Raw genomic sequence first — 24,844 nt, 5'->3', positions numbered from 1 at the left:
CTCAATCTAATAAATGTTATATCTTACTATATTCTTTGTGTGATTGGTTATTTGGTTGCCCTACTGCATAGCAGAAAATAAATAGTTGTGCAGTTACCTGTTTTTGTGAGAATAATAATAAAAATAATTCAAACCATTAAACACATAAAAAAATGAAAACGTTTTCAAATCTAATTTTGAACTTTTCAACTCTGCATTCTGAAAGACTTTCTTTCCCATGTGGTTTCATAGTCCGCTAGTACAGACTGTTAATTTTTCACTTCTAGCTCTTACTATAATTCCCTATGCAATTCAGAAGTATGTCTCGTAGATCTTGTTCCAGCAAAATCTTACATTATTACACTTTGCAATAATTTAGTATTTCTCTCAACACACCTTATGAAAGAGGATAAAAATTTCCATTTCATAAAAAGCCTTCGCAGACTGTTCTGTTTCAATTCTGGAAAATAATCTAAACATGGAAAATGAGAGCACATATTCCTTGATATTTTATAAGCATTTACCTATAGGCCCTTCAGAATACTTTCACAAAAAGAAAAGAAATACTTGTATTTTTTTTTTTTTAACCAAAGTGGAGCTTGGTAGAAAGGTCTGCATTAATCTAAAGGATTTAGTGAGTCTTCTGAAACCGCTTTTGGGGTCTGCGGGTGTTTCGGGGAGAGTGAAAAATAAGCGGCACAGTGCATGCTGGATCTTGTAGTTCCCGCGTTCGAGGAGAGGGCGTGGTGTTCATGGGAGTTGAAGTCTGTTCAACAGAAACTCAAGGCAGGAATGATGTTTTGTCTATCAGAGACACCGCTTATAGGTGGATACTTTCCCTTGGTTCTGTGCTTGCTGGCTTACAGTCTGGCTGGTGAAAGGAGCGAAAAAAGGATGGATGAAGTAAATAGATCAGGGGCCTGTCGCTGTGGCTGTTGCACAGTTCAGTTCAGTCGCTCAGTCGTGTCCGACTCTCTGCGACCCCATGGACTGCAGCACGCCAGGCCTCCCTGTCCACCACCAACTCCCTGAGTTTACTCAAACTCATGTCCATTGAGTCGGTGATGCCGTTCCACCATCTCATGCTCTCTTGTCCCCTTTTTCTCCCGCCTTCAATCTTTCCCAGCATCAGGGTCTTGCCATTGGTCTGGCTATTGCTGCCGCCAATCAATAGGCTTTGATGCCCCGGAAGTGGCTGACCTACTAGGTTTGAAGGGGGTGGGGCGGGGCGTTTCTCTGACTACGGTGGCCGGGGAGCTCGAGGCGCCTGTGGCTGCTGCGCTGAGGTCGGAGAGTCGGCTTGTGTGCCGGCTGCTTTTGGGGCGGCTGCTGCTCGAGCTGGAACATTTCCCGGTTGGTGGCTCCTGCACATTGTTTACACTTCTCCAGTTCTCTTTTTGGTGAGGGTTCTTCTCCTGACTCTGCTAGCCTCAGGAGAAGGTTGGGACTAAGTGTCTCTGGTCCCCTCGAACGATCGGGGTCCTTGAGGAAAAGTGGGGGAGGGGGGTCTTGCCCTCAATGGAAACCCTGTGGCCAACCTTTTCGGCTCTCTGAGGGTTTTGGCGTCACCCTCATCTCTCCTTTCTGGTATCATTTTTCTGACTCCTTGCCCTTCCTGGGCTCCAGAGCTAACTAACCGTAAGCCTTCCTGTGGGCAGCAGTTCCCCCTCTTCTAGAGGGTTTTCTTAAGTGTTTCAGGCACGATCTGTTTTCTCCTCAGTTCTTGCATCTGTTTAGCTCCTTCCCTATTTTTCTCCGATAAAAAGAAGAAGAAGAAGAAGAAAAAAAAAACCCAAATCAGATCCTCAAGATCTTAATCTTCTCATTCCTCACTCCTTTATCCCTTTTTAGGCCTTTGTTACTGCTTCAGACACTTAATACATTTGCCTGAATATCTTAATGCTTTTCCATCCAGACCTTAACAGTTTACTCACTCTATTTGGTTCCTACTCATCCTCAACCCTTCCACCTCCATCCGCATCTCAGGGCTTTTTAGGCTGGAGGTTCAAATACATTGTTAGGACTGGTGAATACAAGAGACGTCAACGATCAGCTAAACGTGACTCTGTAGAGTTTATACTTAAGATCTCTTTGGCTTACGTTTTCGGTTTGTATTGATTATTTTCCCACAAGGGGTTACTGCTACCCCATGGTTAAAGGAGACTACCTCCTCCTAGAGCTCCTTGTATCTGAAATACTTAGATGGGATCTTTTTCTCTTTTCCTACTCAAGACGTATGTCCCCGGTGGAATTTTTGCGACGATTTTATGTCAATTAATAGCAGATAGACACAATTAATAGTGGATAGACACAATAGCTCTTTCCTCCTTTGTTGTTTATGATTGGTGATTAGATAGTGAGTCATTGAAAGTACCCAGAGGGATTGGAAAAGCTTTGAAATGAAAAGTTTGTGTATAACCAATTTACAAAGTAATAAAGTGTCTTCCCTAAACAAGGGAGAGTTTCCAGTAATCTGATGCTATGTTGAATTAATAATCTCACTGTAAAGTTCTGGGAACTGTTTAAAGTTAAAAAGTAGCCAATACAAGAAGTATTATAGGTTTGTAAAAAGAGTTTAAAATCCATTAACGGATCCTCTTTTTTATCCTGTAATATGGAATACAAATATATTGAAGAGTTTATTTGTTGTGATTGTTTATCACATATATATTTTGATGGAGCTGGTAAAACAGCTTTATATAATTTATTATTCACTTGTGTTTTGTAGACATAAACTTCTGTACTTCCTGGCTTTCTGGGGACCATGTAACTTCAGTAACTTTGCAGCTTTCTTTTATTCTCAGTATTTACTACTCTGATAGTAAAATTATTGTTCTTCTTTAGGAATCAAATATAATCTCTATGTGTCAGTAAAGTATAATTATTTTAATACTTGTACACTGTCTAATTGGTGGTGTTATTCCTAACTAATCAAAAATGGTCTCAACCATGCTTAAGATTGAGGGTGAATGTACGTATATTTCAGAATTAATTCACTCATGAATTTTTTATTGGATAAATGATGAGGTTAGACATTACTCAAACTTTTTATATTTTCCTGAGATTTTATTCATTTAATAGGCATTTATTGAATGCTGCTTACTGTTTAACTATTGTCACACTGTCATCAAAACATTTACTGAGAGCATCCTCTTTTTTTTTTTTTTTTGAGAGCATCCTCTTGTCCTCAGCTCTGTCCTGGATGCTTTAAAGCATTATTGCATTGGATCATTATAACAACTCAGTGTGCTATTGAGTATTATTTATATTTAGCAGATGAAGAAACTGAAGCTCAAGGAGTTCCAGTCATTTAGTCCAGTTCCTTTTGACTCTTCCCTCTTACTACAGCTGCAAAGATTTGTTCTATACCCTGGAGTATATTATTGTTGTTGTTCAGTCACCAAGTTGTATCCAACTCTGCGACCACATGGCCTGCAGCATGCCAGGCTTCCCTGTCCTTCACTGTCTCCTGGAGTTCACTCAAACTCATGTCTAGTGAGTCGGTGATGCCATCCAACCATCTCATCCTCTTCTTCTGTCTTCAATCTTTCCCAGCCTCAGGGTCTTTTCCAATGAGTTGGTTCTTTGTGTCAGGTGGTCAAAGTATTGGAACTTCAGCTTCAACATCAGTCCTTCCAATGAGCACCCAGGACTGATCTCCTTTAGGATTGACTCATTGGATCTCCTTGCAGTCCAAGGGACTCTGAAGAGTCTTCTCCAGCACCACAGTTCAAAGGCATCAATTCTTCGGTACTCAGCCTTCTTTATGGTCCAACTCTCACATTCATACATGACCACTGGAAAAACCATAGCTTTGACTAGATGGACCTTTGCTGGCAAAGTAAGTCTCTGCTTTTTAATATACTGTCTAGGTTTGTCATGTCTTTTCTTCCAAGGAGCAGGTGTCTTAATTTCATGGCTTCATTGTCTGCAGTGATTTTGGGGCCCAAGAATATAAAGTCAGTCACTGCTTCCACTTTTTTCCCCATCTGATTGCCATGAAGTGATGGGACCAGCTGCCGTGATCTTCATTTTTTGAATGTTGAGTTTTAAACCAGTTTTTTCATTCTCTTTCACCCTCATGAAAAGGGCTCTTTATTTCCTCTGCTTTTTGCCTTTAAAGTGGTATCATCTGCATTTCTGAGGTTATTGCTATTTCTCCCAGCAATCTTGATTCTAGTTTGTGAGTCATTCAGCCCAGCATTTTTATGATGTACTCTGCAGTTCAGTTCAGTTCAGTTGCTCAGTCATGTCTGACTCTTTGTGACCCCATGGACTGCAGCACGCCAGGCCTCCCAGTCCATCACCAACTCCCAGAGCTTGCTCAAACTCATGTCCATCAAGTCGGTGATGCCATCCAACCATCTCATCCTCTGTCATCCCCTTCTCCTCCTGCCTTCAGTCTTTCTTCATCTTTCTCAGGGTCTTTTCCAATGAGTCAGTTCTTTGCATCAGGTGGCCAAAGTAATGGAGCTTTGACTGTACTCTGCATTTAAGTTAAATAAGCAGGCTGACAATATACAGCCTTGACATACTCCTTTCCCAATTTTTAACCAGTGTTGTTTCATGTCTGATTCTAACTGTTGCTTCTTGACCGCATACTAGAGAGCTTTAGTTCAGTAGATATTTACTAAGCAGCTATTATGTACCAGATGCTCTTCTAGATGCTGGGAATATAGCAGTGAACAAAAGGGACAAAAATCCCTTCTGTTAGGGAGCTTACACTCTATCAGAATGTGTGACATGTCAACCTTGCCTTCAGGAAACAGAAAATATAACCAATGTAGGGGCTTCCCTTGTGGCTCAGATGGTATAGAAAATGCAACCAATATGCATTAGATTTCATGTGTTTTAGAATGTTAAGGTTGAAAGACAGATTAACTAGGGGATATTTCATGAAGAAATATGATCTAGAACTAAAGTATTGAGTAGGAATTTGGTAGATAGAAATGGGGAGGAAAGTAGTTCCAGTTTGAGGCATAAAATGAGCAAAATTCTAAATTATAGGAGAGAGATTAGTGGGAAGGACAGATAGCTGGAGTGTTTTGTATCTTCAGTTCTTTGCATATAGGTGCACAGTGTTGGTAGAATTTGAAGCAAATATTTAAATGAATGAAGCTAGGGCAAGAACTCAGCTGGCAACGTGAAATTAGGTAGGTGTAGTGTCATTATTTTGGGATTTAAGGAAAGGAATTGATTTGATAGCTGTTGGTGAAAGAACCAGTAGGCCCTGTTAATTATTGAATACTGGCAGTAGCACAGTAGCCAATGGAAAAGAGAGGTTAGCCTACCAGGTTTGAACCGAGTGAGCCAGATTTACCTGTTTCATCAAATCATGAGGTTTTTTTCCCCCTTGTTTATTTTATTCCAAGATGTGCCATTATTTTATGAACTGCTATGAAAGAAAAAAAATGCCAATTAAGCATACAGTGATTGTTGACTATAAGATGTATTCAGTTTCAGAGTTACAGATGTAAAAATAAAAAAAAATGAAAAAAATGTAACAATGTGTGATCTAGAAATGATGAAATAAGGTACTCCTTATAATGGTTCATGAACCTTATAACTACTTAATTTTTTTGGAATATTTATAAATAAAATTTGTAATCTTTGACGTGCATTCAGTCATTTAAAATTTATATATTTATTTACTAGGCACTTTTCTAGGCCACGGTGATATGGTGATGAGTAAATAGAGTCTCTACCACACAAAATGTACGAGGGAAGGCAGACATAAATCAAGTATTCCATCAAAAAAGGTAACGGTGCAACTGTTTGTTATGTTTTATGAAAAAAGACTAGATGCTATATGGAAGAAACACTGTTTACAGAGAAGAGAGTGCAGATGAGAAGAGGCCATATAAGAGGCGGTAATACCTTAGATAAAGTGATGGTGAAGATAAATAAAAGTGGATGGGTTTTAGAGATGTTTAGGTGTGGAATTTGGTGATTAATTGGGTATGGGAAATGAGGGAGAGAAAGGTGACACTGGTCACCACTAGATTTTTTTGGCTTGTGTATCTAGATGGATTGATGGATAGTTCATGAGACAGAAAACAGTGTAAGATGACTGGGCTTGGGGGGCACATGCTTTGTTTGTTTTCACTGTGGCATCAGTGTTAAAGGTTAATGTCTTAATTATTCTTTTTTTCCCTTTATGTCATTGTTTAAGTATATTTGAGAAATAGTGTACCTGAAATAAGTTTTTTCAGTATTATTTTTCTTGAGTGGGCAGGGAGGAAGTTCTAGATGAAGGCCTTTGGAAAAATATTGGAATTTGTTTTGAATTTATATGTGACATATTTAACCATATATATGAATAGATAACTGAATAATAAAGCTGTATATCATCTTTATTTTCACTTAGGATTTGGCAATAAATTGGGCATCTGGTTAAATTCTAATTTCATTCAATTGGTATATATATATATAAGTATAAATGTGCTTTAGGGAATGCTTTTGATTTTTTCTGAAATGACTACTTTATGTAATTTTTGGTAGATATTGGATCAGTACAGTTGGTTATTTAAACTTTATATTTCATAGTAAAAAGCTGTAGAGAGTACAGAGCAAAAAGTTTGGGCTTGGAGTCAGGTTGCCTGGATTCAAGGTGTGTTTTGCTGTTTTGTAGCAGTATAATCTTGCAGGATTTAGCCTTTGTTAGTTTTTAAATCTATAAAATGAGTATAGTAATAGTACCTGGCTTATAGAGTTGTTGTGAAGATTAAATGAGATGGGATGTGTGCATAGGTTAATGAAATTCCCAGTACAGTATTGTTATGATTATTATTATAGTGATGTGTCTGAGATCATCTGGATTTCTGTACAACATTTTAATTTTAGACTTCCTTTTAACTTATAGATCTCAACTGGGTAAAAAATTTTGTTTGGTAGTCATATTTGGGTTTAGGGAAAATATAAGAAAGCTTTTGTTAATTCACAATTCAGTTTAGTTCAGTTCAGTCGCTCAGTCGTGTCCGACTCTTTGCGACCTCATGAATCGCAGCATGCCAGGCCTCCCTGTCCATCACAAACTCCCGGAGTTTACTCAGACTCATGTCCATCGAGTCGGTGATGCCATCCGGCCCTCTCATCCTCTGTCGTCCCCTTCTCCTGCCCCCAATCCCTCCCAGCACCAGGGTCTTTTCCAATGAGTCAACTCTTCGCATGAGGTGGCCAAAGTACCTGGAGTTTCAGCTTCAGCATCAGTCCTTCCAATGAACACCCAGGACTGATCTCCTTTAGGATGGACTGGTTGGATCTCCTTGCAATCCAAGGGACTCTCAAGAGTCTTCTCCAACACCACAGTTCAAAAACATCAGTTCTTCAGCGCTCAGCTTTCTTCACAGTCCAACTCTCACATCCATACATGACCACTGGAAAAACCATAGCCTTGACTAGATGGACCTTTGTTGGCAAAGTCATGTCTCTGCTTTTTAATATGCTATATAGGTTGGTCATAACTTTCCTTCCAAGGAGTAAGCATCTTTTAATTTCATGGCTGCAGTCACCATCTGCAGTGATTTTGGAGCCCAAAAAAATAAAGTCTGACACTGTTTCCACTGTCTCCCCATGTATTTCCCATGAAGTGATGGGACCAGATGCCATGATCTTAGTTTTCTGAATGTTGAGCTTTAAGCCAACTTTATCACTCTCCTCTTTCACTTTCATCAAGAGGCTCTTTAGATCCTCTTCACTTTCTGCCATAAGGGTGGTGTCACCTGCATATCTGAGGTTGTTGATATTTCTCCCGGCAATCTTGATTCCAGCTTGTGCATCTTCCAGCCCAGCGTTTCTCATGATGTACTCTGCATATAAGTTAAATATTCACAATTACTCATCCTAAATGAGTTAGCACATGTCATCTTTCACAGAATTCTCACCAGAATCTGCCTGTCAATGCAAGAGACTCAGATTTGATCCCTAAGTCAGGAAGGTCCCCTGGAGAAGGAAATGGTAACCCACTCCAGTATTCTTGCCTGAAGAATCCCATGGACAGAGGAGCCTGGCGGGCTATGGTCCATGGGGTTGCAAAAGAGTTGCACATAACTTAGCGACTAAATAACAACAGCAATAGCTGCAATTGGAAATTAACGATGGACTAGCTTGTAATTACTTATTATTTGTTAAAATTATTACTTTTATTTTTTAGTCCAACCTTTCTGGACTTTTATTGGCTTTTGGGTCTTATGGATAGGGTGAAAAAGTAGTTAAATGTTATAAAATCTGATCAGCTGCTCTAAAGTTAATTTCCACCCTACTTTTTTCCCCCAACTTAACTTTCCTTTGAAAGTTATAAACCTATAAAAAAAGTTGAAAGAGTAATATAATACCTATATATCCTTCACCTAGATTCACTTGTTAACATTATGGCTCGTTTGCTTTTTCTCTAGCGTGTGTGTGTGCACACACACACATACACATACATGTGTGTGCATGTGCACTTAGTCACTTTAGTCATGTCCAACTCTTTGTCACCCCATGGGCTATAGTCCACCAGACTCCTCTGTCCATGGGTTTCTCCAGGCAAGAATACTGGAGTGGGTTGCTATTTCTTCCTCTAGGGGATCTTCTCAACCCAGGGATGGAACTTACATCTTTTACATCTGCCTGCATTGGCAGGTGAGTTCTTTACCTACTAATGCCACCTGGAAGTGCCACCACACACACAAATGCACACTTTTTTTTTTTTTTTCCTGTTGAACCATTTGAAAGTTAAGTGGAAACATTATGACACCGTCTTCCTAAATATTTTGTCACGCATCTCCTAAGATCTAGGACATCCTCTTAACATAACTATAATGCTATTAGCATACCCCAATAATTTGATTTTTATTTGATAATATTACCTAATGTACAGGCCATATGAAAAAAATTCATATTTACCCAAATGTTCCAGTAATTTCCCTTATAACTTTTCAGGAAAAAATATTAAATTTAAGAACAGATTATAAAATATATTTAGTTGTCACATCTCTCTGTTTTCTTTTTTCTAGAACAGTCCTCATCTTTTTCCTCCTGTCTTCCTTCCTTTTTCTTTTTTTGGTCTTTCAAGAGTTTGACAGTTTTGAAAAGTCCAGGCCAGTTGTATGTAGAATGTCTCACAAACTGAATTTGATTGTTTCCTCACAGTTGCAGGCTATGTATTTTTTTTTTCCTAAGATTGTTATTATTTGATAGTTATTGTAAACTTTTCATTTGATTACTTCAAGAGTAATATAATGACAATTTGTAAGTTATTGGTGATGTTAAGGTTGACCGCTTAGGTTAGACAGATTCCTACGTTCTAAAGATATATATTCTGTTTTGTATTTAGTAATTAATCTCTGGGGGTGTTACTTTATCATTGGATATTCTGTTTTCTATTAATTTTTTTCTATAACAGTGGTTTTAGTAAACATAGATGATCCTTTTCTGAATCAACCATGGCATTGCTGGTTTGCAGATAATGGTTTTCCAGTTCTCTCATTCCATCTACATGTGTTGGTTGACTGTCTCTCTAAAGAAAATGTATTCCTTCTCCTTTCCTTCTTAGTTTCATTGTGTAACCAATGATTCCTTTTTTAAAAATTTATCCAGTGTGATGATCTGTTACCATTATTCTTTTAAAAAACAATTACATTAATTAGTTATTTTTGGCTGCGTTGGGTCTTCACTGCCGCACGGGCTTTTCTGTAGTTTGCCAAGTGGGCTTCTCGTTGCAGTGGCTTCTCTTGCTGTGGAACATGGGCCCTAGGGTGTACAGGTTTCAGTAGTTGCAGCACGTGGGCTCAGTAATTGCAGCTCCTGGGCTCTAGAGTACAGGCTCAATAGTTGTGGTGCACAGGCCTTGTTACTCGCAGCATGTTGAATCTTCCTGGACCAGGGTTTAAACCCGTGTCTCCTGCATTGACAGGTGGTTTCTTACCACTCAGCCACCAGGGGAGCCCGTGTTAGCTTTATTCTTTTTTGATGATTGAGTTATCTCAAATTTGATTAGTCCCTTCAAAGTAGTTCCTGTGACCTTTGTATATGTCCATATTGGTATTTGGGTACCTTCTTCCTTTTTTGTACAATAAGTGTTCCAGGCTTACCTTATATATTGTCTGCTTGACGTTTGGAATCAACACTTTTATCACCCTTTTTTACCACCAGCACCCTTGTTCATTTTAGTGGAAAAATGGTACTTAGAAACCAAAATTTGGGCATTCAAAAAGCTTGTTACTACTGGAGTATCATTGCTTTTAGGCCCTTTAAAGGGACACACACACAAACGCACACACACACATGTTTTAAAAGAAATGATGATTTTATAGGATACCTTCAAGTTCAAAACCACAGAGTTCAGCTTTACCTTCACTCAGTTTATATCTGTGTCTTCCTTTTCCTACAGGGAGAATTCTGATTCTCAGCCATATTAATATATTTACTCATTTATATTTACTCTGTCTTACACACATATATGCCTGGAGGAGGGCATGGCAACCCACTCCAGTATTCTTGCCTGGAGAATTCCATTGACAGAGGAGCTTGGCAGGCTACAGTCCATGGGGTCGCAAAGAGTCAGACATGACTGAGCGACTAAGCATGCACACGCAAGTACACACACACCACACACACACATATGATAGTTTTGGAATTACTGTACTGATACTCCCTCCTACAACAGATTTACCAAGTAAAGATTTCGTGGCCAGTTTATGTCCTTAGAATATATCCCTCTAAAGATGTATAGTCGAAGTAGATGCTCAGAGTTATTTGAATTATTTTTTCTGTGATTATGTTATCAATTTAGAATATTAAGTTCCTACTAAAGTACTTTTTAATAGACTTCCTGTAAAATTGGTTATCTGTAAAACTACTAAAGTAGACGTAATAATTTAAAATGATATCATAATATGTAGTAATAGGAAACTCTAGAACAGTTAGAGAATATGCAGTTTTTATCTATTTATAAGGCTTTAAACTAAGTCTGTTTTCAAACTGGTGTCATTTTTTATTATTTAAAATTAAAAATGTTGAGAAAAATGACATCAAACAATTCCAGTTGTAAGCCAGAACAATTGTGCTTGTGAACATTTTAAACAATGCTCTTCTTTTGACTGATAATACAATTCAAGCATTAATCTTTGACAATAGATATAATTGTGCAGGGTACTTTAACTCACTCCTAAAAACTATGGCTAGTGTTTTCCTGTATTTACACCCAGAATAGAAAGTTGTTATTTGTATGTCCTTGTTCTTCGTATTTAAAGAATGCCTTTTCATGTGTGAATATTCTCACTGGAAAGGGAAAAAATATTTCTCTTAATAATTGAGCATTTTATATGTCTAATGTGAGACATAGCCACAGTCAGTCTTGAGTTCTGATTAGTTATAAACATCTTGCTTATTAAAATGCAGTGTTAATGGGGACAGGAACTGGGTTTTGTGGCTTATTGTATTTCATATAGTGCCTTACAGAAATAAGCACTGCAATACTGGATGAATGAATAAATATGATGCTTTGTGTTTATATGATATGTAATTTCTAGTTTCAATAACATGGTTGCACCTTTTCCTTGACAAGAGTATCGAATGGAATGGGACTTGGAAGAGATCTTATCCAAATTTGTTTGTTACAAATCTCAAAATCACTGTGTCTCACGCTGAATCCCCCATCTTTCTTTAGCTTTTTATCCCTGGGTTCCCCTTTTCTGTTAATAGTATCATTATCCTCTTAGACATCAGACCTGAAATCTCAGTCACTTTAGTCTCTCTCCTGTATGTGGGCATATAAATATTCATATATGATGTTGCTCATTCTCCCGTCTCAAGTTTCTTGCTTGTATCTCCTTATTCCTTATCCCTTTACCAGCACCCTGATTGAGGCACTCGTTACCACTCATATAACAATCCTCTGACTAACTGAAGGAACTAAGAATATTGAAAGTGAAAAGAGATGATGGGGTGGGGCGAGGAACAAGAAGTATGTCTTTTTTTTTTTTAAGATTTATTTTTGGCTGCACTGGGTGTTTGTTGCTGCCCAAGGGCGTTCTCTAGCTGTGGAGAGCTGGAGCTGCTCTCTGGGTGTGTTTCCCCAGCTTCCTGTTTGGTGGCTTGTCTCATTGCGCAGCAGAGGCTCTAGGTACCCAGGTGTCAGTAGTTGCAGCATGCGGGCTGTAGAACGCACCCTCAGCAGTTGTGGTCAGGGACTTAGTTGCCTCTCAGCATGTGGGATCTTCCCAGAGCAGGGTTCGAACCCGTGTCCTCTGCGTTGGCAGGCTGATTCTTAACCCCTCAACCATGAGGGGAGCCCAAGAAGTTTGTCTTAAACTTTCTGATGGGCTGTCAAATGGAAGAGGGATTGATTTCAGAAAACACAGCCAGGAACTGTTAGTGGAAATTATCAGGACAGAGACTTTTGGTTCTATATGTCTTTCAAGCAAGTGTAGGTGTTTATAATTGTTGTTATTGTTCAGTAGCTAAGTTGTCTCCGACTCCTTGTGACTCCAGGAACTCCAGCACGCCAGGCTTCCCTGTCCTTCATTATCTTCTGGAGTTGGCTCAAACTCATGTCCATTGAGTCACTAATGCCATCCAACCATTTCATCCTCTTTTGTCCCCATCTCCTCCTGTTCTCAGTCATTCCCGGCATCAGGATTTTTTCCAGTGAATTGGCTCTTGGCATCAGGTGGCCAAAGTATTGGAGCTTCAGCTTTAGTATCAGTCATTCCAGTGAATGTCCAGGATTGATTTCCTTTAGGATTGATTGGGTTAATCTCCTTGATGTCCAAGGGACTCATTATGTTAGTAGAGAATAAATAGTTTAAATATTATCAAACTTTTAAACTTATAGCTGTATATTCAGCTCAGTACAAAGCTCATTATATACTGAGTTCCCTGTCCTAGGAGTGTTCATTCAGAGACTGGTTGAATGCACTTGGCAAGGTTGTTGTAAAGGAAATTGTGCTGCTGTAGGAGTGGATGAACCTGATTAGTGATTAATAAGTCCAAACCGGAGAGCAGATCAGATTCCTGGGAGAACAGTGATTTTTTTTTTTTTAACTTACACATTTTCTTTCACTGCTGCTCCCATCCAAGCATGTGGAAGAGAGGATTAGGAGAAGCTACTGATAGATTGGAATGTACTGGGTGGGAAAATGGCCAAGACTATTAATATTATTACTTAATAGTTCCTAGATGCTTTTAAGTTCCTCTTTAATCCTAAGATTCTGACATCCTTGAGTTTTTATAGAGGTTAAGTTTATTTTGTTGATTAAATAACTTGACCTAGTGTTTTATTTCTTATATGTAGACTGTATACTTAATAGCTTGCAAAATGGCATTTTTAAGTATGGAGGCTGCAAGCATTCATAGTTATCTTGGCATCATCAGAGGTTACTGAGGTACTGACATAGGCAAAAGGAGACGAGAGTAGCAGAGGATGAGATGGTTAGATAGCAACACTGACTCAATGGACATGAATCTGAGCAAACTCCTGGAGATAGTGAAGGACAGGGAAGTCTGGTGCACTGCAGTCCATCAGGTCAAAAGAGTCGGACCCAACCTAGCACCTGAACAACAAATCAAACCATAGTCAATATTATGTTCTTCTTAGAGATAAGATCAAGAAATGCTTAAGACAGCCCAGAAAACATCAAAAGTTCTTACTGTAGTCTTTAACCGTTTAGGTTGGTTATCATGATGACTTTCTAATCTGTGGACAAGTAATACTCTGTGCTGCACAGGTGAAGGCTTTTGCCTACTGGCAGTTGATACAACTCATTGTTGTTGTTCGGTCACTCAGTCGTGTCTGACTCTTTTTGACTCATGGACTGCAGCATGCCAGGCTTCCTTGTCCTTCACCATCTCCCGGAGCTTTCTCAACTCATGTCCATTGAGTCGGTGATGCCATCCAACCATCTCATCCTCTGTCATCCCCTTCTCCTCCTGCCCTCAATCTTTCCCAGCATCAGGTTCTTTTCTAAGGAGTTGACTCTCTGTATCAGGTGGCCAAAGTATTGGAGTTTCAGCTTCAGCATCAGTCCTTCCAATGCATGTTCAGGACTGATTTCCTTTAGGATTGGTTTGATCTCCTTGCTGTCCAAGGGACTCTCAAGAGTCTTCTCCAACACCACAGTTAGAAAGCATCAATTCTCCTGCACTCAACGTTCTTTATTGTCCAGCTCTCACATCCATACATGATTACCAGAGAAACTGTAGCTTTGACTAGATGGACTTTTGTTGGCAAAGTAATGTCTCTGCTTTTTCATATGCTGTCTAGGTTTGTCATGGCTTTTCTTCCAAGGAGCAAGCGTCTTTTAATTTCATGGTTGCAGTCACCATCTGCAGTGATTTTGGAACCCAAGAAAATAAAGTCTGTCACTATTTCCACTTTATCCCTATCTATTTGCCATAAAATGATGGGACTGGATGCCGTGATCTTAGTTTTTTGAATGTTTGGGTTTTAAGTCAGCTTTTTCACTCTCTTTCACTTTCATCAAGAGGCTCTTTGGTTCTTCTTCACTTTCTGCCATAAGGGTGGTGTCATCTGCATATCTGAGGTTATTGATATTTCTCCCAGCAATCTTGATTCCACCTTGTGTTTCATCCAGCCTGGCATTTCACATGATGTACTCTGCATGTAATTTAAATAAGCAGTGTGACAGTAAACAGCCTTGACGTGCTTCTTTCCCAATTTTGAACCAGTCTATTGTTCCATGTCTGGTTCCAACTGTTGCATCTTGAGTCGCATACAGGTTTCTCAGGAGGCAGGTAAGGTGGTTTGGTATTCACATCTCTTGAAGAGTTTTCCAGTTTGTTTTCATCCACACACAGTCTTTAGCATAGTCAGTGATGCAGAAGTAGATGTTTTTCTGGAATTCTCTTGCTTTTTCTATTATCCAATGGATGTTGGCAATTTGATCTCTGGCTCCTCTGCCTTTTCTAAATCCAGCTTACACATCTGGAAGTTCTTGCTTCACGTACTGTTGAAGCTTAGCTTGGAGGATTTTGAGCATTACCTTGCTGACATGTGAAATGAGTGCAATTGTGCACTAATTTCAACATTCTTTGGCACTGCCCTTCTTTGGGATGGGCTTCCCTTGTGGCTCAGCTGGTAAACAACCGCCTGCAATGCAGGAGACCTGAGTTTGATCCCTGGGTTGGGAAGATCCCCAACTTCTCCCCAACCTTGGGAGAAGGTAAAGGCTACCCACTCCAGTATTCTGGCCTGGAGAATTGTATAGTCCGTGGGGTCACAAAGAGTCGGACACAACTGAGTGACTTGCACTTTTACTTTCTTTGGGATTGGAATGAAAACGGATATTTTCCAGTCCTGTGGCCGCTGCTTAGTTTTCCAAATTTGCTGGCATATTGAGTACAGCACTATCACAGCATCATCTTTTTGGATCTGAAATAGCTCAACTGGAATTCCATCACCTCCACTAGCTTTGTTCGTAGTGATACTTCCTAAGGCTCACTTGACTTTGCATTTCAGGATGTCTGACTCTAGATGAGTGATCACACCATCCTGGTTATCTGGGTCATTAAGATCTTTTTTGTATAATTCTTCTGTATAGTCTTGCCACGTCTTCTTAATATCTTCTGTTTCTGTTAGGTTCATACCGTTTCTATCCTTTATTGTACCCATCTTTGCATGAAATACTCCCTTGGTATCTCTAGTTTTCTTGGAGAGATCTCTAGTCTTTCCCATTCTGTTGTTCTTTATTTCTCTGCATTGATCTCTTGGGAAGTCTTTCTTATCTCTCCTTGCTATTCTTTGGAACTCTGCATTCAGACGGATATAGCTTTCCTTTTCTCCCTTGTCTTTTGCTTCTCTTCCTTTCTTAGCTATTTGTGAGGCCTCCTCAGACAATCATTTTGCCTTTTTGCATTTCTTTTTCTTGAGGATAGTTTTGATCACCATCTCCTGTACAATATTACGAACCTCTGTTCATAGTTCTTCAGGCACTCTTATCAGATCTAATCCCTTGAATCTATTTGCCACTCCCACTGTTTAATTGTAAGAGATTTGATTTAAGTCTCACCTGAATGGCCTAGTGGTTTTCCCTACTTTCTTGAATTTAAGTCTGAATTTTGCAATACAACTCATATGGGAGGGTAAATGTCTATTTAGTACCAAGTTTTTTTCATTTCAAATTTAAGAGAACACATAAATAGTACATTTTATTTATATCATCATTACACAGTAGCTGTGCATTGATTTAGTGTCTTTAAATGGAGGATGCAATCCTGAAGAACTCTAAGAATGTTTGCAGGATGTATACTTGAGGGAAAACTACCAAATCAGCTTCTGGATATGCGTGTGTGCTCAGTCGCTAAGTCTCTTTGCAACCCCATGAACTGTTGCCCACCAGGCTCCTCTGTCCATGGAATTTTCCAGGTAAGAATACTGGAGTGGGTTGCCATTCCCTCCTCCAGAGGGTCTTCCCAACCCAGGGATCAAACCCACGTCTAATGTGTCTCCTACATTGGCAGGCGGATTCTTTACCACTGAGCCACCCGGGAAGCCACTGAATATGCATGTCCTGCCCTTTCTATGTTTCTTGTTCCTTTCCTCAGTCTTTTTATCTCGTATTGCCATTTACATTGCTTAACCCTTAGCTCTGAAAGAGGACAATCCGCATAAATATTACTTCTACTTTCCCTTTCTTCATATTTGCTACTTTAAAAAAGCCTTGCTAGGTTTAAAAACTGAACATTTTTAGGCTAGTTTTAGTTCCGTGCATGAACATAGAAGACTGGCAAGTATAGGAAAAGAGAGGGAATAGAAGTGAGTGTGACAGTTGATGTTTCTGTAAACAAAAGAACTGAGATGGAAATAAGAAATAACAACAGAGATGGCAGGCCAACATATTGAGAGACATTCAAGGTCAGACAAGGGATTGATATTTGTTACTAAAAAAGGAAGCAGGTAGAAAAGGTTACAGTAGATGAAAAACTTCCTCAAAGCTCATTTTATTTGATGGTATAGCTAAACGCACATGAAAAATTCTAAATCAATATCTATGTTCCTTTTGCTGCGGAATACCATTTGGGGAAGATGTGCGAGCATACACAAATCCCAGAAGCCTGCAGTGTTTTCATTGGTTGTGCTATGTGACTGAGATATATTCTGTAGAGTCAGTCCCTTAAGTTCTGTCAGGAGTTTTTACTGGCTTTAAATCCTCAGTGGATAAAATGTTCTATTTATTGCCACATGAGAGAAGCTGGTTACCTTCATCTGCCCTTTAAGGACATTGATTTGAGTATCTTTTACATTTATCAGTTTGTAATTTGTTGACTGTCTTAATGCATGGTATGGTTAGATAAGTGACTCTCTGAAACTGACATTTAGGTCTCAATGGATATTTTCGTATCAGATGTTGTAGTTCTGCCTTCCAAAATAGATCTATTTAGTCTTCACTGTCTTTTCAAATCATTAACAATAAAGTTTAGTAATAAACGTCATCTAGTAGCTTTATCTGTGTTTACTGAGTTAAAGAGTTTCCTCATTTTCGTGATGGTGGTTTAGTTGCTAAGTCATGTCTGACTCTTGCGACCCCATGGACTGTAACCCACCAGGCTCCTCTGTCCATGGGATTTCCCAGGCAAGAATACTGGAGTGGGTTGCTATTTCCTTCTCAAGTGGATCTTCCTGACCCAGAGATTGAACCCACATCTCCTTCATTGCAGTCAGATTCTTTACTACTGAGCCACCAGAATTCCCTTTCTCCTCTTTAATGCGATTAAAAAAATATTTATTTATTTTTTGCTGCATTGGGTCTTACTTGCAGCATGTGGAATTTTTTGTTGTGGTGCATGGGCTTCTCTTTGGTTGTGACCCACAGGCTCCAGAGCATGTGGATTCTGTAGTTGAGGCATGTGGGCTTACTTACCCCGTGGCTATGGGATTTTAGTTAGCTGATCAGAGATCGAACCTGTGACCAGAGACTGAACCTACATCCCCTGCGTTGGAAGGCAGTTCTTATCCACTAGACCACCAGGGAAATCCAAGTGCTATTATTTTTTAATTAAAAATGGATTTGTCAGAAGGTAAACAGCAAACAGAGAAGGCAATGGCACCCCACTCCAGTACTCTTGCCTGGAAAATCCCATGGGCGGAGGGGCCTGGTAGGCTACAGTCCTTGGGGTCGGGAAGAGTCGGACACGACTGAGCGACTTCACTTTCACTTTTCACTTTCATGCACTGGAGAAGGAAATGGCAACCCACTCCAGTATTCTTTCTTGCCTGGAGAATCCCAGGGATGGGAGCCTGGTGGGCTGCCATCTATGGGGTCACACAGAATTGGACACGACTGACATGACTTAGCAGCAAACAGCAAACAGAAATGTGGAAATGGTGGATGATAAGATTCGTTTTAGTATGCATTAGTAAAGAAAGTTTATTTGAAAAAAAAGGTTACTAATTTCTCTTAAGTTTTAAGAAATCAATCATGAATCTCTTGTGAGAAGTATTTGGAAATTGTGAAGAATGCTATTTGGATGGTTTTCCAGACTGAAACTCTGATAGCACTACATAAAATTACCAAGAATTTTGGCATATTTTTACCCCCTGGGGCAGTCCCACCAAGTATTTGAGGTATCACAGGAGATTGAAATATACTGGATAATAAGTAAATCATCTTTTCATTTCATACTTGATAAACATATGAATTTTAGTTCATTTTTATTTATTTATTTATTTATTTTTCATTTTTATTTATTTTTAAATCAGGAAAGCTTTTGGAAAGGAAATTAGTGGGTGGGGATAGTTTAGAATTGTGGTTTCTTCATTTTTTATTTTCTCGTTTGTAGTTAAAGTACTGTTTGTCTTGCCTTTCGCCTGGCTTTCTTCATATAAATATGAAGAAAAAAGTTGTTTTCTTCATTGATTTTTAAATAAATACATACTCTTTTTTTGTCCAGCTTTCTTGAGATGTAATTGACATACAGCACTATATAAGTTTAAGATGTACAACATAGTGATTTGACTTACATACATGATGAAAAAATGACTATCAATAAGTGGAGTGAACATCCATCATCTTGTAGCTACAAAACTAAAGAAATAGAACATTTTTTTTCTTGTGGTGGGAATTCTTACTATTTACTCTCTTAACAGCCGTCATATATAACACACAGCAGGGTTAATTATATTTATCATGTTGTTAATTCCATTCCTAGTACTTATCTATCTTATAACTGGAAGTTTCTACCTTTTGACTGCCTTCATCCAGTTCCTTCCCTCCTCTCGTGTTTCGTAAACACAAATATGATTTCTTTTTCTATGAGTTTGTTTTTGATATATAATTGACCTAAACACTATGTTATTGATATTTCTCCCGGCAATCTTGATTCCAGCTTGTGCTTCTTCCAGCCCAGCGTTTCTCATGATGTACTCTGCATATAAGTTAAATAAGCAGGGTGACAATATACAGCATTGACGTACTCCTTTTCAAACTATTTGGAACCAGTCTGTTGTTCCATGTCCAGTTCTAACTGTTGCTTCCTGACCTGCATATAGGTTTCTCAAGAGGCAGGTCAGGTGGTCTGGTATTCCCATCTCTTTCAGAATTTTCCACAGTTTATTGTGATCCACACAGTCAAAGGATTTGGCATAGTCAATAAAGCAGAAATAGATGTGCAAATGACACCACCCTTATGGCAGAAAGTGAAGAGGAACTAAAAAGCCTCTTGATGAAAGTGAAAGAGGAGAGTGAAAAAGTTGACTTAAAGTTCAACATTCAGAAAACTAAGATCTTGGCATCTGGTCCCATCACTTCATGGGAAATAGATGGGGAGACAGTGGAAACAGTGTCAGACTTTATTTTGGGGGGCTCCAAAATCACTGCAGATGGTGATTGCAGCCATGAAATTAAAAGACGCTTACTCCTTGGAAGGAAAGTTATGACCAACCTAGACAGCATATTAAAAAGCAGAGACAAACAGTGTGGAGATTTCTTAAAAGAGTGGAAATAGACCTGCCATATGACCCAGCAATCCCACTTCTGGGCATACACACTGAGGAAACCAGATCTGAAAGAGACACGTGCACCCCAATGTTCATCGCAGCACTGTTTATAATAGCCAGGACATGGAAGCAACCTAGATGCCCATCAGCAGATGAATGGATAAGGAAGCTGTGGTACATATACACCATGGAATATTACTCAGCTGTTAAAAAGAATTCATTTGAACCAGTCCTAATGAGATGGATGAAACTGGAGCCCCTTATACAGAGTGAAGTAAGCCAGAAAGATAAAGAACATGACAGCATACTAACACATATATATGGAATTTAGAAAGATGGTAACGATAACCCTATATGCAAAACAGAAAAAGAGACACAGAAATACAGAACAGACTTTTGAACTCTGTGGGAGAATGTGAGGGTGGGATATTTCAAAAGAACAGCATGTATACTATCTATGGTGAAACAGATCACCAGCCCAGGTGGGATGCATGAGACAAGTGCTCGGGCCTGGTGCACTGGGAAGACCCAGAGGAATCGGGTGGAGAGGGAGGTGGGAGGGGGGATCGGGATGGGGAATACGTGTAAATCTATGGCTGATTCATATCAATGTATGACAAAACCCACTGAAGTGTTGTGAAGTAATTAGCCTCCAACTAATTAAAAAAAAAAAAAGCAGAGACATTACTTTGCCAACAAAGGTCCATTTAGTCAAGGCTATGGTTTTTCCAGTGGTCATGTATGGATGTGAGAGATGGACTGTGAAGAAAGCTGAACATCAAAAAATTGATGCTTTTGAAGTGTGTGTTGGAGAAGACTCTTGAGAGTCCCTTGGATTGCAAGGAGATCCAACCAGTCCATCCCAAAGGAGATCAGTCCTGGGTTCATTGGAAGGACTGATGCTGAAGCTGAAACTCCAGTACTTTGGCTACCTAATGCGAAGAGTTGACTCATTGGAAAAGACCCTGATGCTTGGAGAGATTGGGGGCAGGAGGAGAAGGGGATGACAGAGGATGAGATGACTGGATGGCATCACCGACTCAATGGACATGAATTTGAGTAAACTCCGGGAGTTGGTGATGGACAGGGAGGCCTGGCATGCTGCGATTCATGGGGTCGCAGAGAGTCGGACATGATTAAGTGACTGAACTGACTGACTGACTGAAACACTATGTTAGTTCCTGTTACACAACATAGTGATTTGATATTTCTATACATTTCAAAATGATGACCACAGTAAGTCTGGTTATGATATATCACCATACAAAGATATTACATAATTTTTAACTATATTCCATACAATGTACATTTCATACCTGTGACTCATATAGAGAAAACATTTTAGGAACTTCCTTGGTGGTATAGTGGTTGAGACTTCTTCCAGTGCACAGGGTGCAGGTTCAATCCCCAGTCGGAGAGGCAAGATCCCATAGACCTCGTATCTGCCCCCCTCAAAAAAAAAAAAAATCCAAAACATAAAACAGAAGCAGTATTACAACACAATTCAGTAAGGACTTAAAAATGGTCCACATCAGAAAAATCTTAAAAAAAAAAAAAAGAATATATTTTAGTAGACTGAATGGCTGCGAGCATTAATTTCTTCTTTTTCCCCTTTCCAGATCTCACCACACTTCTTTTAAGGAAAAACAAAAATTATCAGTTAACAAGGGATCTCCTCCAAGTCATTTTATTCACCCAAAGCTGCTCTAGGAAACTACATTGAGGAAGTTAAGTTTTGCAAATGTCTAAATAGCTGAATCTGATGTCTTTAGGAACCACAAGAATAATGTTGTTTATCTTAAAAAGGAAAAAGCAGTTCATCTTAGCATTTTTATTTTTCTTACAGGCTGTTTAGGAATTTTGCAACAGAGTGTCTTCTCTGTAGATTTCTCAATTGAGCAGTTTCAGTTGTTTTGTTAGAGTTGAACATAGCCTGGACACATTTATAATTTGTGTATTAAATTTTTCATTTGATCAACTTATTTTTCAACAAACAATCTTGTTATTTTAAAAGAAGCTCAATGTAAATAATAAGAGAAGTACAAAAAAGAAAGAAATAACATTGCATAATATCAACATTTTTAAAATTAGCCTCACCGTTAATCATATCTTGTTATATAGAGCTTATCCTCACATCTCTTAGAGGTCACTTTTAACATTATGGACTTCTAGACATTTTTTTATGCATATATATTTGTGTGTGTGTAAATGTATGTACATACATAATACATGTGTATGTAGATGCATAAATTGTATTTATCCTGTTCTTTTTTTCCTTTCACTGAATATCCTGGAGATATTTTAAAAAAATTAATTAACAAACTATATTTAGAGCATTTTTAGGTTTACAGCAAAATTGAACAGAAAGTATACAGAGTTTACATATACCTCCTCCCCACAACACACATGACCTCCACTTACAGAAGCCTGCACCAAAGTGGTATATTTGGTACAACTGAAGAATCTTTGACATGTAATTATCACCCAGAGACCATAGTTTACATTAGGGTTCACTTTTGGTGTTGTATATTCTGTGTTTGAAGAAGTGTATAATGATGTGTATAGATAATTACAGTGTCATATAAAATAGTTTTTCTGCCCTAAAAATCCTCTATGTTCTGCCTACTCCTTCTCTCCCTCTAAGCCCCCATTCCCTGGCAACCACTTTTTTACTGTTTCCACAATTTTGCCTTTTCCAGAACACTGTATGGTTGGAATTGTGTGGTATTTAGCTTTTTCAGATTGTCTTCTTTTACTTTACATTTAGTTTTCCTTGATATCATTTAATGGCTTGATAGCTCATTTGTTTGTAGTTCTGAATAATACCCCATTGTCTGTTTGTACCCCAGTTTATTTATCCATTCACTTACTGAAGGGTATCTTAGTTGTCTTCAAGTTTTGGCAGTTATGAATAAAACTGCTGTAATATCTGTGGGCAAGATTTTGTGTGGGAATAAGTTTTCATTTCATTTGGGTATATACCAAGGAGCACAATTACTGGATCTTATGAGTATGTTTAGTTTTGGAAAAAAAAAACTACCAAACCGTCTTCCAAATTAGCTGCATTCCCACCAGCAGTAAATGAGAGTACCTGTCCTTACCAGCATTAAGTGTTGTCAGTGTTTTGGATTTTGGTAATTCTAATAAGTGTGTAGTGGGATCTCACTCACTATTGTTTTGATTTCTCTGATGACATACGATGTGAAGCATTATTCACATGCTCACTTTCCATTTGTAGATCTTCATTGGTGAGGTATCTATAAAGATCTCTAGCCCATTAAAAAAATTATTTATTTGTTTTGGTCTGTGCTGGGTCTTCGTTGCTGTGTGTGGGTTTTCTCTAGTTGCTGCGAGACGGGGCTACTCTTGTTGCAGAGTACAAGTTCTGGGGTGCGAGGGCTTCCGTAGTTGTGGTGTATGGGCTCAGTGGTTGTGATACATTGGCTTAGTTTCTCAGACCAGGGATCGAACCTGTGTCCCCTGCATTGGCAGGCAGATTCTTAGCCACCAGACTACCAGGAAAGTCCTCGTCCATTTTTAAATTGGGTTGTTTGTTTTGTTATTGTTGAGTTTTAAAGTTTGTTTTATGTTTTGGATAATGGTCCATTATCGAATATGTCTTTTGCAAATGTTTTCTCCTAGTCTGTGGCCTGATCTTTTCATTCTCTTGACATTGTCTTTTTAAAAAAAGACGTTATTTATTTATTTTTGGTGACACTGGGTCTTCATTGCTGGGTGTGGGCTTCCTCTAGCTGTGGCGAGCGGGGACTATTCTGTACTTGCAGTGCGTGAGCTTCTCATTTCACTGCCTTCTCTTGTTGCTGAGCGTGGGCTCTAAGGGTGCAAAGGCTTCAGTAGTTGTGACACGGGGGCTCAGTAGTTACAGCGTGTGGGCTCTAGAGTGTGGTGGTTTCGGTCGTTGTGGTGCACGGGCTTAGTTGCTCTGCGGCATGTGGAATCTTCCCAGACCAGGGATCAAACCTGTGTCCTTTACATTGGCAGGTGGATTCTTATCCACTGAACCATCAGGGAAGTCCTTGACCTTGTCTTTTGCAGAGCAGAAATTTTTAATTTTGATGAAGTCCAGCTTGCCAATTATTTCTTTCAGGGATTATATCTTTGGTGTTAAATCTAAAAATTTATTGCCACACTGATAGCCCTTTGGATTTTCTTCTGTGTTATCTTCCATGACTTTTATAGTTTTGTGTTTCGCATTTAGGTCTATAATCCATTTAGAGTTAATTTTTTTTTGTGAAGGATGTGTGATCTTTGTCAAGATTTAATTTTTTGCATGTGGATGTCTAATTGTTACAGCATCATTTGTTGAAAAGACTATCTTTGCTGTGTTGTTTTGCTTTTTGCCTTTGTCAGAGACCAGTTGACTATATTTATGTGTATCTATTTCTGTTCCATTAATCTATTTATCTGTTCTTTTGAAATGCCACACTGTTGTGATTGCTGTAGCTTTATAATAAATCTTGAGGTTGGGTAGACTCCATCTTCCAAAATTGTTCTTCAGTATAGCGTTGGCTATTTTGTGTCTTCTGCCTCTCCATGTAAACTTTAACATCAGTTTGTCAATGTCCACGAAATGACTCACTGGAGCTTTGATTGAGATTGTATTGAATCTATAGATCAGTTATGGAAGAGTGGACATATTGACAGTATTGAGTCTTCCTAGCCATGAATATTTATACATTTATTTGGTTCTTCTTTGGTATTTCTCAGAGTTTTATACTTTTCCTCATATAGATATTGTATATATTTTGCTTGATTTATATCTATCTAATATTTTTTGAGTGCTAATATAAATGATAATATCTTTTTTAATTCAGTTGCTGCTTGTTCATTGCTGGTGTATAGGAAAGTGATTAACTTTTGTGTATTAACTTTGTAGCCTACAGCCTTGCTGAAATCACTTATTAGTTC

At 38.8% G+C, this 24,844-nt stretch overlaps 1 protein-coding gene across 11 annotated transcripts in view; it reads left to right on the top strand.

The window, feature by feature from the left end:
- Nucleotides 1-1,204: 1,204 nt before the first annotated feature.
- The window catches only part of ATG4C (autophagy related 4C cysteine peptidase), a 100,433-nt gene continuing 76,793 nt past the window's right edge, over nucleotides 1,205-24,844 (top strand). For 4 of the 11 annotated variants that reach the window (XM_043461108.1, XM_043461116.1, XM_043461105.1 and 1 more), the window contains exons 1-2: nucleotides 1,236-1,379; nucleotides 5,635-5,738. The gene's annotated coding sequence lies outside the window, so the exon portion shown is untranslated. Of the gene's footprint in view, nucleotides 1,380-5,634; nucleotides 5,739-24,844 lie in introns of all 11 variants that reach the window. The other 7 variants (XM_043461115.1, XM_043461109.1, XM_043461107.1 and 4 more) reach the window with 5 other exon arrangements.

The sequence above is a fragment of the Cervus canadensis genome, chromosome 2, assembly GCF_019320065.1.
Source record: "Cervus canadensis isolate Bull #8, Minnesota chromosome 2, ASM1932006v1, whole genome shotgun sequence".
In the NCBI taxonomy this organism is placed as follows: Eukaryota; Metazoa; Chordata; class Mammalia; order Artiodactyla; family Cervidae; genus Cervus; species Cervus canadensis.
This window is presented reverse-complemented; position numbering and strand designations above follow the sequence as displayed.